This window comes from Canis aureus, chromosome 14 (genome assembly GCF_053574225.1).
Source record: "Canis aureus isolate CA01 chromosome 14, VMU_Caureus_v.1.0, whole genome shotgun sequence".
Lineage (NCBI taxonomy): Eukaryota > Metazoa > Chordata > Mammalia > Carnivora > Canidae > Canis > Canis aureus.
The window spans coordinates 28,485,220-28,498,930 of NC_135624.1; the positions used below are offsets into that span (position 1 = coordinate 28,485,220).

A 13,711-nucleotide genomic window follows, 5' to 3' on the forward strand; every position below is an offset into this window, starting at 1 on the left:
CCACAGGTAGGGTGGTGTAAACAGCAGGAAATTCATTTTCTCACGGTTCTGAGATGGGAGAGTCCAAGATCGACGTGTAGCTGATTCAATTTCTGGTGAAGAATCTGTTCCTGTCATGCAGATGGGCCCCTTCTTGCTTCCTCACAGAGCGAGAGTGAGAGAGACAATACCCAGGCTCTGTGGTGTCTCTCTTGTAAGTATACTAGGCCTCTGGGCTCCAGGCTCCACCTTTATGACCTCTCTTATCCCTCATTTCCTCCACAAAGGTCTTGTCTCCAAATACAATCCCACTGGGGACTGGGACTTCAGTATAGCATTTCTGGGGAGACACAATTCAGTCCTTATCAGGTTCCATCTTCTGGATTTATTATACAGTCCGATGCCCTTGGCTCTCGTGAATTGCAGCAAAAACCTGGTGCCCGGTAGGGGGGATCCATGGACCCTGACTTCAGTTCCAGCTACAGCTGGTTTTTATCCTGGTATTTTTATCACTTTGTATTTCATTCTGTTTTATCCTCGGTACCTGGGTGCCTTAGGCAAGTTAACTACCCTCTCTGAGCCGTACTTTCCAAATACCAGATGCCTCTCTTCATTTCTTGCTGTCCACATGGGGATAATGCCTACCATGGGGATTGTTAGAGAAAGGTAAGTGAGGTCACTAAGTAGGTGCTTAGTAGCTGCTGGCAGTTTTCCCTTCTGCCCTCCTCTTCCTCCCCTCTGCCCTCGACGGCTCCTTTGCCCCTGCCTCAGTGGCAGGGGAGCTGTGAGGGGCAGATACTTAGTTCTGACAGTCACTGTCTTTCTCAGCCCCGTTATTTATCGTCCAGCTGTGTCTTGTCTCCATCGCTGACGTCATCATCGGGTATTGAGCTATCACTTTGGTTTTTATTCATGGATTGTCTTGCTCCAAACCAGCTCATAAAGCAGGTCTATAGGGTCTAGCCAGCTTGTATACAGCAGGTGATCGTGACTGAGAATTTATTGGGTTGATCGTGTAGGGGAGAAGGGAGGGCTTTGGCCCTGGTGCCAGTGCTTCACCTTTCTTCATCTCAGAGGAGGCACCAGGCAGCATGAACAAGCTAGCTCTCTTCCCCCTCCTCCCTGCCCACTGCCCAGGGCACAGTCAGCACGAAACAAGGTCTTTATGGTCATAGATAAGAGCCCCAGTGGTACCGTCACAAGGGCATGGGCCTAGAAGTCACATAAACCAGTGGGAGTCCTTAGCCTGGCCCTTAACTGCTGGCAAGGACTTTGGTGGCAAAAATCCCAGTTTTTTTTTTCAAAATGAAACTAATATTGGTACCAGTCTCAGCAGGTAGCTGTGGAGAGGAAATGAGGGAATGCCTCTGTGCCCCTAGTTTTATAATAGCCCAGGTCTGGAGAACCGCTGCTCTCTCCAGATGAACTCTGACCTAGGCTTCCAAACCCCAGATGCCTCTCTCATTGCCTAGTTGTTGGACCCTGGCCGAGTTACGTCCTCTCACTGAGTGTCTGCTCTTTGTTACCTGTAAAGGGTAGTAATGCTTTTCTCACAGTTGTTACGAAATGTCCATAAAGTGATGCGAAGCTGGTTATAAAACACAACACAAAGGTTGGGAGTTATCATTAGCAAGTTTGATTGGGAAACTTTCATTACTACATGACTATTGTTTTAGGCTTGTTATTTTGAAGTCTGGAGCTGAGGCCCAGTGGGGATTGGTGCAAATTCAAACTCTTGACTCATTCCCAAATAGCAAATGAGTATGGCATCCTGCAGATACGTTAGAGTCGTTTCTCTGGTATTTTTTGTACATGTGCATGCACTTGGGTCCTTTTTGGCCCAGAGCCCCACCCTTGTTAAGCCTCAGAAAATACCTCCATGTCCAGATGTCGCTGTGTCCCTTGTTCTCCTGGATCCTGCTCACAGTACCTTGCCCCTGTGCTGGCACAGCCATAGCTGCTTTCCTTTGCTCGTGCATTAGGTATTCTAGCAAGTTGTAGCGATGAACTTGGCAAGGGAAAATGGGTATTCTCCTGCACTGCTGGGGGGCCAGGGTGGTGATGAATCAGACCAACTTTGTTGAAGGAAGGTTTGGCAGGACTTCTAAAAGTTGATAGTGTGTGTGCTCCTGATGAGTCTGTCCTCGAGAAACCATAAAACAAGTTGCAAAAGACACTCGCTGTACAACGTTGATGTAATAGCAGGACCTGGAAGATAGCCTCGCTGCTGGACAACCTCCCACTCAGCAGTCACTAGAAAGGGTGCATCAGATCAGGAGGTCCATGGCCTTGGTTTGTCCCATAACTGGTGATAATGACCTTGATCACTGGATGAAGGTCAACCTGGTGTTCTCATCAACTTAGTGTTCGCCAGGTCTCTCCACTGTAAAGTTACTGTTTTTCCCTTTATTATTAATCAGTATCTTGTCGGGAGGTATTTTGAAACTATGTAAATACTGGGTTTCTCATCTTACTTGTACCTGACTAATTTTAGCACCATCCTTGATTATTTGCTTGAAACTGTTTAACTCTTGGTGTTTGCGCAACAGTGGTTGTCCATCTCATCATTATTTCTATATTTATCAGTTGGAATCCAAATGGAAGGAAGAGCTTTCTTTTCTTTTCCATTAAAAAAAATTAATTATTCGCATTGGTATAAACGCAGGCGTTTTTATTATATGTAGATCAATAACTACAATTATTATTATTATTATTATTATTTTTGCTCAGTTTTGTCTGGATTTGGCCACTGGGGTGTCCTTCATGTTGAGCTCTATGTCCTTTCATCATTTAGTCATCATTTTTTGAGCATTGCCTTACCTCTTGGCACCACGGATGTTCTCATCGTGTGCTATCTCTACTCCAGCCCTGGAGTCATCCACTGCTTCAATGGAGTTCTTGCCAGAAGCCCATACACTGAAATTAATAATGAGAAAATAGCAGACAGAACCAAATTGAGGCACCTTCTACAAAAGAACTGGTCAGTACTCTTCAAAAATGAAAGACAAAGCAAGACTGAGGAATGATTCCAGATTGCAGAAGACAAAGGGACATGGCAGGTGATTGCCATATGTGGCATATCCGATCCTGGATTGGATTCTGGATTGGATAGAATCTGAATAAAGTCTCTGGATTAAGCAATAGTATTGTGTTATTTTCCTGACACAACTTGGTGATTGTACTGTGGTTACACAAGACATCAATCCTGAGAAATTGCAAGGCTGTGCGAATTCACTGTACTTGTAAACTCTTTTTGGAAGTATGGAATTATTTTAAAGTGAAAAGTTAAAAAACCCAATTTAAATACAAAAAAAAGATAAATTCATATATACCAATATGAAAAGCTGTCCACAATTGGTCCGTTGAAGAATAGTCATCATACTCTTGGTATAGAGTTAGCCCGCTTCTGTAAAACAAGACAACAATATGGTACCTACAGATATTTATCAACACATGGGAGAAATTCTGAGAAGGATACATACTTCTTGTTAACAGACATTTCTGGGAAATGTAATTGGAAGGTGTGAGAAAGTAGGAGCTTTTACTTTTACTTTTTTTTTTTTTTTTAATAAAGAACATGTTTTGATATGAGTGGAAAGGTATTAAGCACACGAGTTGGGTGTGGATATACTTCTTCTGCACATGTGTGTTCAGTTTTCATGACCTCCATCCAACTAAGTCTCCATGGCATGTTCCTGCGCACAGGTGGTGCCGCCCAAAAAAGTCTTACCCAGTAAACACTTACCATTTTTTATATCTACTCTTGGCTTTCCAACGTCTGATCCTTAACAAAGCTATTGGTTGGAGATGCATAGGGGCGCCTGCAGTCCATGCCGGCTAACAGTAAAACCAGCTGACTCATCTTCCCTTTATCCAAGGAAGCTGGTAATTGTTCATCCTTGGAAACTTTAGGGAGAACGTGATTCCTGAGTGTGCATTTCTTCTGATCTTCCCAGAGGAGTATAAATTAGAAATTTGCCAAGTGACAGTCATCATATTTGCTCCTCTAAGGAGCAATGATTAGTTAAGTGGTGCTTGATCTCTGTAAACCCAATTAATTAGCAAACCACGATCAGTTCCTCCCAGGGACTTTTAATGATCACTAGGCTTTTGTAGTTGATGTAAAATTTCATGTGCTTGGATTTATGTTTATGTATAGGTTAGTTTTCCCATTTTAGAGCCAATGCTCCTTGATTCAAGAAGGGAGAAGCAAGAACAAAACTAACATCTCTGGAAGCTCTGCTGTGTGCTACTGGCTACTAGAAGTTGATTAGTGTAATCACCCCACTACCAGGTAACATTCCAATTTATCAGGGAGGAAATTGATGCAAAAAGGGGTGCCCTGGAATCTCCAGTGTGTTCACTGGTTTAGCTCCTGCAAGAACTGTCCCATGCCCCTTGCCTGCCTCTTACTCCTCTTGGGTTCATTCTCCAGAATGGTTTTCTGTTTGTTTCCTTCTGCTCACTGGGCTGTCCCATGACTTCTTGCAGCTTTTAAATGTGAGCCTCACTTTTGTGCTCCAGGTTCTTTGCTTTGTTCTGACATAGCGTTTCCGTGGATGGTTCTCTCGGTAATTATTATAATGATGGTGATATTAGTAAATATAGAATATATAGGTGCCTTATCCAGCCCTCACTGTGCTGGGCAAAATGCTGAGCACTCTCTCACACTTTATGCTGTTGCTCCTTCTAGCTACCCAGTGAAGTTTAGGAGCTCACTCTGGGATAGGGGCGTGAAACCCACAGGTTTGTCTAGAAGCCAGAAGCTAAGTCCACTCTGTGTGTTCTTTTCATTTCAATATGCACTTAGATAGTTAAGCTCTTGCACTAGGTTTTTGCAAGCAAGTGAACACTGCCAAATAATTTCTCCCACAGCCATTATAGCCACATATTCCCAGACATTATAAATATATGGTTGAACTAATATTCATACACATCACCACTTTATCAATGACATAAGCTAATAATGAAGTATCCCAATATTAAATTACACAGCTGAAAAGCATATAAAATATTAGAGGTCTGCTTACTTCATTAGTAGAAACTTTTTTTTTTCAACCAAAAGCTATGGAAAAGAAGGGGAAAAGTTCAGTCTTTCAACAAAAAGAATAATCCTCTTCCAGCAAATATGGTAAAAAAAAGAGACAATTTTCAGAAATTCTGTGATCAGAAATGGTTTTAGTTACAATAAAACCATCACATAACAAAGTATCTCAGTCTTTTAAAACGTGTGTGTGTGTGTGTGTGTGTGTGTGTGTGTAAGTTCAGGGTAAGATACAGGTACCATTCTCCCAGAAATTCTGAATAGTCCCCTTTAATTGTTTTTTTAGGTCCTCCCTATCACATTGTACTCAAAGGGCAAATGTTAATTGAACTGTGAGACTTTTTTTGTCTGAAGACATTAAGACTTTAACCAGAGCTCTGGGATGTTTTCAAAATAGATGTGTGTATGTGTGTATACAGCTCTGTCTCGACTTAGGTTTGGCTTATATCCGCATAAAACTATCATTAAGTTGAGGGCGCTTGGGTGGTTCAGTTGGCTAAGTAGCTGCCTTCGGCTCAGGTCATGATCTCAGGTTCTAGGATCGAGTCCCACATCGGGCTCCCTGCTCAGTGGAGAGTCTGCTTCTCCCTCTACCCATCCCCTCCCCGCTTGTGATCTCTCTCTCTCTCACGCTCAAATAAATAAAATCTTAAATAAAATGATGTTAAATTGAAATACCTTAAGTCAAAAATGTCTGCAATATACCTAACCTACCTCCTGAATACCGTAGCTTAGGTTAGCCTGCCTTAAACGTCCTCAGAACACTTCCAATATTAGCCTCTAGTTGGGCAAAATCATCTGATGGACAGCCTGTTTGATAATAAAGTGTTGGATATCTCATGTAATTTATTGACTGCTCTACTGAAAGTGACAAACAGAATGGTTGTCAGTGTATCAGTTGTCGACCGTTGACCTTTGTGATTGCTAGCTGACTGGGAGCTGTGGCTGCTGCCCAACGCCACAAGAGAGGCTCATGCCGTATGTCCCTAGCCTGGGAAAAGATCCAAGTGCAAAATTACAAGTACGCTTTCTAGTCTACGCATTTCACTTTCACACCATCCGTAAAGTTGAAAAATCGTTAAGTCAAACCATCGTTAAGTTGGGGACTGCCTCCGTGTGTGTGTGTGTGTGTGTGTGTGTGTTTAAAACAATATAAGATGATGTTTTAAGAAATACATTTTAAAAAATCTAACACTTGGCAAATCTGACAAAAGCAATGGTTGTGCCCATTCTGATGAATTGTGTATGGATGTGAGCAGTGTAAGCATAAATATGCAGACAAATGTCTTCAGTATTTGAAATGACCAAGGGGAAGCCACACTATAGCATCCTACCTTTTTTTTAAGAGTATTTATTTATTTATTTATTTATTTATTTATTTATTTATGAGAGACACAGAGGCAGAGGCATAGGCATAAGGAGAAGCAGGCTGAGCCTGATGTGGGACTCGATCCCAGGACCCCAGGATCACGACCTGAGCCAAAGGCAGACGTTCAACCACTGAGCCACCCAGGTGCCCCAGCATCCTACTTTTATGTGAACTAAAAATATGCAATATTTTAGTATAAAATATTTTATTATTAAATTAATGTTAGGATAAATATTTGTATAAAATGTTTTAGGTTACTGAAAATAAAAACAAGTGTTGCACTGCGTATTTTGGCACCCAGTTCCTTTTAAATTTCTTGTCAATAAGATTCTGGCACAGGAAGTAGAGTTGGGTAAGAACCATAGCTCAGTAAGGCATGATTTCAGGAAAGTCCACTGAAAAGGGGAAAGTGCTTTCAAGGCTGAATAGCAACAATCTCTCACTAAATGTTGAGAGAGATTGACAGGAACCCAGAAGTAGATGTTACACTTTGTTCAAGCTGGCGCCCTGTACAACTGCTTTTCTCGACTCTGGTGGAAGCTTCTTTGGATATTCTGCTCATCAAGGATCCACAGAGCAGAGACGTACCTTAAACTGTGTCCTGACTCAAATCCCACTTGAGGTAGCTGAGGGCAGCCTCCTTTTACTGAATGCAACAGCTGTTTCTATGACCTTGCATTGTTGCCTTGGCCTTGTCAGCTATGAGAGACCTTCCACCATGGCACTCACAATTGATGGGGGGTGGCAGTCACCAGCCCTTCCCCAAGACCTGTAGCACCGTGGGCAGCAACACAGCTTTTTCACCAGATTCAATTTTTACAGGATTGAACCTGTCATCAAGACCTGGGATTTGGGTGATGAGTCGTCATCAAAAGGCCAGGCCAGTCCTGTTTGCCCTCTGTTGGCACAAGAACGGCATCATGTTGCTTCGATGGCTCAGCTCTCTGGAACCCCTGGGGCCCCTGGTTCTCCTTAATCATCCGTGAGTGAGCCTCTGGCATTTAGAGAGACACCATCTTGGCCATCCTTTAGGGAATACAAATTAATTAATTCTGAGGATAAAAGCTGACTTTGGAGAGGTCTTTTTTGCTTGTTATTTGACAAGCTATGTCATTAAGCCTCTACTTAATGTCCTCGGGATGAGGTACTGTGCTCGGGATGAGGGGTGCTGAGAAGTGTGGCATGATCCGTCCACCTTGAAGGATCCCACACCTACAGCAGGAACCAAAATTCAGTTCTGTAGAGGCTGCTGGTTTATCTGTTCCATTCCTGGCTACATCTGCAGCTTATAGCGTGGAGCCTTGTAAGCAAGAGAAGGTGGTCAGTCAGTGGTGAATGGAAGAGAGTCTTCTGATTTCAGCTCAGGCATCACCACCTCTATAATAAAAGCTAATCAAAGGGCACAGCTGTGTTTTCTTGTGACCTCTTTGACTCTCTTGTGAACTTCCTGTCCCTTGCTTATGGCCCATTCTTTCTTATGGGTGCAGAGGCCTCTTATGTGTAGAGACCCTCCTTAGACCAGAAGTGCCTTGAGAGCAGGTAATTTTTATTTGTTTTCTCCACATAAAAAACTAATGCTTTGTAGGCATTGGAGGTACTCAGTGTCTGGCTAAGATTTGCTTCTGCTTAGCAAGAGAAACTTTTGGAGGGTTGTCTTATGGACTGAATTGTGTCCCCCTCCCCCAAAATTCATACGGTGAAGCCCTAACCCCCAAAGTGACAGCACTTGGAGATGGGCTCTTTGGGAGGTGTTTTGGTTTAGATGGGGTCGTGAGCGTGGGGCCCCATGATACGATTAGAGTCCTGTATAAGGAGAGAGATCAGAGTACTTAATCTCTCTCTCCCTCCTGCTAATCAGAGGACGTGGCACATGCAACCTAAAGAAAGAGGCCTCAACAGAGCTTAAGCCTGTCAACACCTTGATCTTGGACTTCTGTTTCCAGAACACACAGGAAGGATTGACAGTAGATCCGATGTGTCTTATAAGGACGGCCCCAAGGATCAGAACAAGATGGAGAAGTGAAGAGAACGGGGAGACAGCGGAGTGCAAGGAAATGGAGCCCTTACGGGTGGACTGAGTGGGTCTCAGACAGTGGCCGGGGTCTCATCGCTGGAGAGACCCACGTAGAGGTCACACTGGACAGAGAGGGAATGGGGTGGGAGGAATTGGAGCATCACACTGTGATGCGCCCCTGTGAGGTCCTTGTAGACCCTGGAAACCCGTGGTTAATCATTACACGCACAAGAACAATAGCCTCTCCTTTCTAGGGCATATTACAATTTCCAAAGCATGTTCATATGTATTATGTCACTTGATTGAGCCAACAACCTCGGGGTGGATGCCCAGTGCAAGCTTGATGAAGGAGAGGATGAGTACACGAGCCATTGCTCTGCTGTGGACCACAGAAAAGAACCTGTACGTTAAGTGGTTTCTTGACTCCATAATAAAGGCCAAGCCAGGCTTGAACCCAGATCCCTGCCCTACCCACCACTCTGCCCAACGTCCTCCAAGTTGGCAGCGGTAACACCTTCTCTTTAAATGGTCTTTGTCCGGTGGTGTTTGTTTTCCATCCTAGTGAATTCTTCAGCGTCCAGGTCCCCTCTCATCCTCACAACATGGTTATTCTCATTTTGCAGATGAGAAAACACACTCAGAGAGTCGAGTGACTTACAAGGTCCCCAGCTCCTGCAGGACAGAGCGTTAGGTTTGCAGGCGGTGGGCATCCGTCCTAAGCAGCTGTGAGCCTACTGCTTTGGCGCTGCTGGGCACGCAGTTCTTGGCCACGGGCAGAGTTGACAGGGACCCTGTTTCAGGATACATTCGCAACTCATCCAGGCTAACAGTGGTCCAACAGTCAACCCATTCTTTCTTGTACTCCCATCGGATTTCCAGCAACCTCTTGGCTGGTGTGGGAAGGTAGCAGGTTTGCAGACATCTCCTCAGCCCCATCTGCATCCCATAGTCACCCAGGAGCTTGCAAAGAATATGAGTATCCCAATTCCTGCGTTCCCCACTCCCCCATCTTCTCAACTAGATTTTAGGGGTGCCTGGGTAGCTCAGTTGGTTAAGCGTCTGCCTTTTGCTCAGGTCATGATCACAGGGCTCGGGGTCGAGCTGCACAGGGGCTCCCTGCTCAACGGGGAGTCTGCTTCTCCGTCTCCTCTGCCCTTCCCCCTTGCTCATGTGCTCTCTGTCTCTCACTCTTCTGTCTCAAATACATAGATAAAATCTTAAAAAAAATAAACTAGGCTTTAACTGGCTGGGGAGGGATCTAGGCTTCGGTGAAGTATCTTCAGGTGGTTTAGCATCACCCAACTAGTGTTGCTGTGGGGCTCCTTTGATGAGACAGGTTCACAGGTAATTGTGATGAGGCATGAAGGCTGGGGTCTGCTCTGTTCCCAGGGCCTGCCTAGCCCCGTGCTGGTGGCTGGCTGCTTTGCCGGAGTGATTCCATTCCTCCTTCCCTCGGACTCTCCTGATTTGAGGCCATGCTCTAGCAAGACACCTTGTGAAGTCACACAACTCTGGTCTTTACCAACTCTGTGCCTCTACCTCTCTCTCTCCTCTGTGAGATAATGATGCTGACTTCCTCATGAGGCCTTGTGCGCATTCACTCTGGGGACCACAACTGGTGAATAGCCAGGGCTCCATGGGACGAGTTGCTATCATTGTGGTAGCTGCAAGTTGTGTGTGTGTGTGTGTGTGTGTGTGTATCACGTTCTTGCTGTTTCCTTCGCGGCAGTTAGCCGCTTTGTCCTGTGTGTAAGCCTAGCACCACGTAGCTATATCTGTATCTATTATGGGATTAGAACCTGTATGTGGCTCCGACCTGATCTGTCTGAAATGATTATCGAGCACTTCTGGGTGCTGGGCAATGGACAAGAGAAAAGCAGTCTCTGCTCCTTGGGGAATTTTGTCTTTGAAGGGGACAGATGATGAACAAAGGTTATAAGAATGTGCAGGGGGTGCTATGGTGAGGCGGGCCAGGTTGCTGTGGAATGTGGAATGAATCAGATGGTCCGAATTCATGCCTACTCGTTGCGGGGAGACTGCTCCTGCCAGAGCTAATGGCTTCTCCGTTATTTCTTTATTTTACACATCTGATGTCCTCAGACTCACTGTGATTACTTATCTGTCCACCCTCAATATTAATCTACAATCATGGCCTTGGGCTTTTAGGAAAAGCATTTTGTTCATTTTTGTATTCCAGTATCCTACCTTCCTTCCTTCCTTCCTTCACTTGGTTCAATTCAGTTCAAGCAACACATCCTGAGAACCTGTGCAAAATCTGGGGTCGCACAGATTCAAAGACCTTTACCTTCTTGTGGGAAAGACGGACATACAGATGCACATGGTTTGGACTATCACAGCTGCTCTGAAGAATGGGAACTGGCGGGATGGTAGGCCCTTGAAAATGTGTGGGTTGGAAGTATATGTGTGTCACCACCTGATGCACATAGTAGGTATACTTCAAATGCAAGGGGAGTAGCTGGACAGACTAGGTTTCTTTTCTCTGGGAACTGTCCTCAGCTCTGAGCAGAAGGTTAGCTAGTGTTTTGAATCCATGAGCACCTTGTAGGGTTCTGTGCTGGTGCAGAAGCAGCCCTTCCTCATTGGAGCTGCCAGAGAAGGTCCCTAGTCTGTGATAGCCTCAGCTTCTCATCTCTGCTAGAAGTTGACTAATTGTGAGCAGGGAAATGAGGACCTTGAAATGCCCCTGTCTGCACATCTGGCTTCCCTGTCACATCTAGTACTCATTTCTGATAATTGCTTTGGCTTCTGTGAAGCACCACTTCTGGCCATGGGCAGTGCTCATAATAAACTGAACCCAGGACATGGGGGTGGAGAGGTGCGGACCGGGTGGGTGGAAGGGATAGACTTTTTTTTTTTTTTTTTTTTTTTAGCCCATTTCAAAGTTATAAGGCTTTGAGAGTCATTAGCTGTGTCTGTGACCACGTTTGCTCTCTCTGCTTCCACTGGAAATGAAATTCTAGAAGGACTGAACCTGGCTAGGCAAAGGGAATGTGGACAGGGAAGCTGATGACAAATGCAACTTGGTTATTTCTAGAGTGCTTTGTGTTTTTCAGAGTATTTTCCTTGAACCCTTCTTCATCCGGACTCTCAGAGCACTTAGAGAGCTCTTAGCACGTCAGCATCTGGGTCTTAAGCTTCAGAAACTTTCTAAGCACCTAGTGGGAATAACACCTTACTAGCAGTGTAGCCTTGTCAAGGTTTTTTTTTTTGTTTTAAATGGGTGAGACTGTTCCTTTCAAGTAAATCTAGATCCTGTAACAAACCTAGATCCTTAGGATTTTAGTAGCTCAGTGCAAAAGATGCCTATTTCTTATTCACAGAACAGCCCCCGGGGGATGTGCCTGGTCAGTGGGTGGCATCTCCTCTGCAGCGATTGGAAGACTCAAGTGTGTTCCATGCTCGTCGTCTGCCATCCTTTCAACGACCTTGAAGTCTACCCAGCTGGCAGAGGAGGGACAAGGAGGTACAGAGGGACACCTACTTCCTAAACACCTCGTCCTGGAAGTGGCATATAGTCACTTCCCTTGCATGCTTTTGATGAGAACTGGGCACATCGTCCCTCCTCGGAAGCGAACAGGTGTGAGATGTGGTCCCTGTCTGGGTGACTGCTCCCCAGGTGTACATGAGTTCTAGAAGGGGCACCATAAACTTGGTGAGCCCTTCTGCCATAAATACCTTGCTTTAGTGTTGCATAAGGGTAAGTTTGGGTTTATGAACACACTATAGAATTATATTTCCCCCTACTCTTTTCTAAGTATCTTCACCTTACAGGGTAATTGGATCTTTTCTGTATATTTGTCTTCAAAGGCTACATGTTTGATATTTGGGGATGGGATTAGGGAGAGGTCTGTCTCTTTCTGCGTCTGTCGCAGTGCTTTGCCCAAAAGTGTTGATGGATTGACAAGTTCATGATGGTTCCTACTGGACTGTGTGGCTACTTGCTTTTCCTTTTTAGAGGTTTCTACCGAGAACTCAACAGAATCTACAAGAAGGCTTGGGTTCAATGTGTGCAAAGGGGTTTTTCGGTAGAATGTGGTCAAGCATAGTGACAGTTTCCTGAGAAAGAAAAAGGGACTCCTGAAGTTTCTCCAGTAATAAGAGCTCACTGGCTGCTCACAGGGGCCCAGGAGCCAAGTGCTCACGTGTGCTGGCTCACTGAGTCCCCTCAACAAACCAAGGCAGGTGCCATACGATCCCCATTCTCTAAAAGAGGATTGTGAGGCTCAACAGCCACTCTGTGCTGTCACCTGGTGGAGTGGAGGCTGGAGATGTGGGGAGCATGCAGGGGAGCATAAGTCCTTTCTATTCTGCACTGCTCCTGGCCTCACCATGGGGTAGGTGAAAGGGTGCCTGGCATATCCTGTCATGGTGTCCCAGATACAGATAGGAGCAAGTCACAGTCCCTGGCCCCAAGGAACTCACAGTTTGGTGGGAATTAAGGTGGTGGTGATAGGATAAATTGTGAAAGCAAGTATAATTGATTCTCATTAGTTGCCGTAGTTATGTTGTATAAAGTGGAGGCAGACACTGAATTAGTGAATTCTGAATCATCACTCCAGGGGGAAGTAGAGGGTTAGGGTCTGGGGGCCTCTGGCCACAACATTTTCACTGACCAATCAATATATAACATTGTGGGGTTTTTTGTTTTTGTTTTTGTTTTTAGATTTTATTTATTTATTCATGAATGAGACGGGGAGGCGGGGTGCGGGGAGGGGCGCAGAGACACAGGCAGAGGGAGAAGCAGGCTCCATGCAGGGAGCCTGACGTGGGACTCGATCCCGGGTCTCCAGGATCATGCCCTGAACTGAAGGCAGTGTTAAACCGCTGAGCCACCTGGGCTGCCCCATTAACTGTTTTATGTGCGTTTCTGATCAAAGGCACTGTCTTTGATACATATTGTTGATTTGTGAGCATTGAACTAACTCACGGCCAAAAGCAGTGTAAGTCATAGTCTGAATGAAGCTTATCTCATACACATCTTTCCTCCAGGAGGCACATCATTGTGTCTCTGCTCAGGAACACAGTAGTAAGGCTCTGGGCTTAGAGGCCCTTTTCAACAGCGAAACCACCCAGAAAAGAAGCGAAAATGAGGAAAACGTGGCACCACATCGACCTCAGAAAAGAGACTTCTTTATAATACGAGAGCTGAGACAGGAGTAGAGTGTCACCTTGTCCAACCTCAGCGGAGAACATGCAAGTCGGACAGCTCAATTTTTTTTTTTTTTTTTTGCCGCCCTGGGAATATCTGAAAATGACTGGGAAAGAGCCATGTACTTAGGGTTAC

At 45.1% G+C, this 13,711-nt stretch overlaps 1 protein-coding gene across 50 annotated transcripts in view; it reads left to right on the plus strand.

The window, feature by feature from the left end:
• Positions 1–13,711, plus strand: part of LOC144283315 (uncharacterized) — a 237,817-nt gene that overhangs the window by 162,592 nt on the left and 61,514 nt on the right. For 30 of the 50 annotated variants that reach the window (XR_013351791.1, XR_013351786.1, XR_013351787.1 and 27 more), the window contains one exon: positions 11,748–11,890. The exons of 14 other annotated variants lie outside the window; for them this stretch is intronic. The gene's annotated coding sequence lies outside the window, so the exon portion shown is untranslated. Of the gene's footprint in view, positions 1–2,709; positions 3,123–11,747; positions 12,005–13,416; positions 13,625–13,711 lie in introns of those variants that run through there. 6 more of the 50 variants (XR_013351776.1, XR_013351782.1, XR_013351794.1 and 3 more) reach the window with 4 other exon arrangements.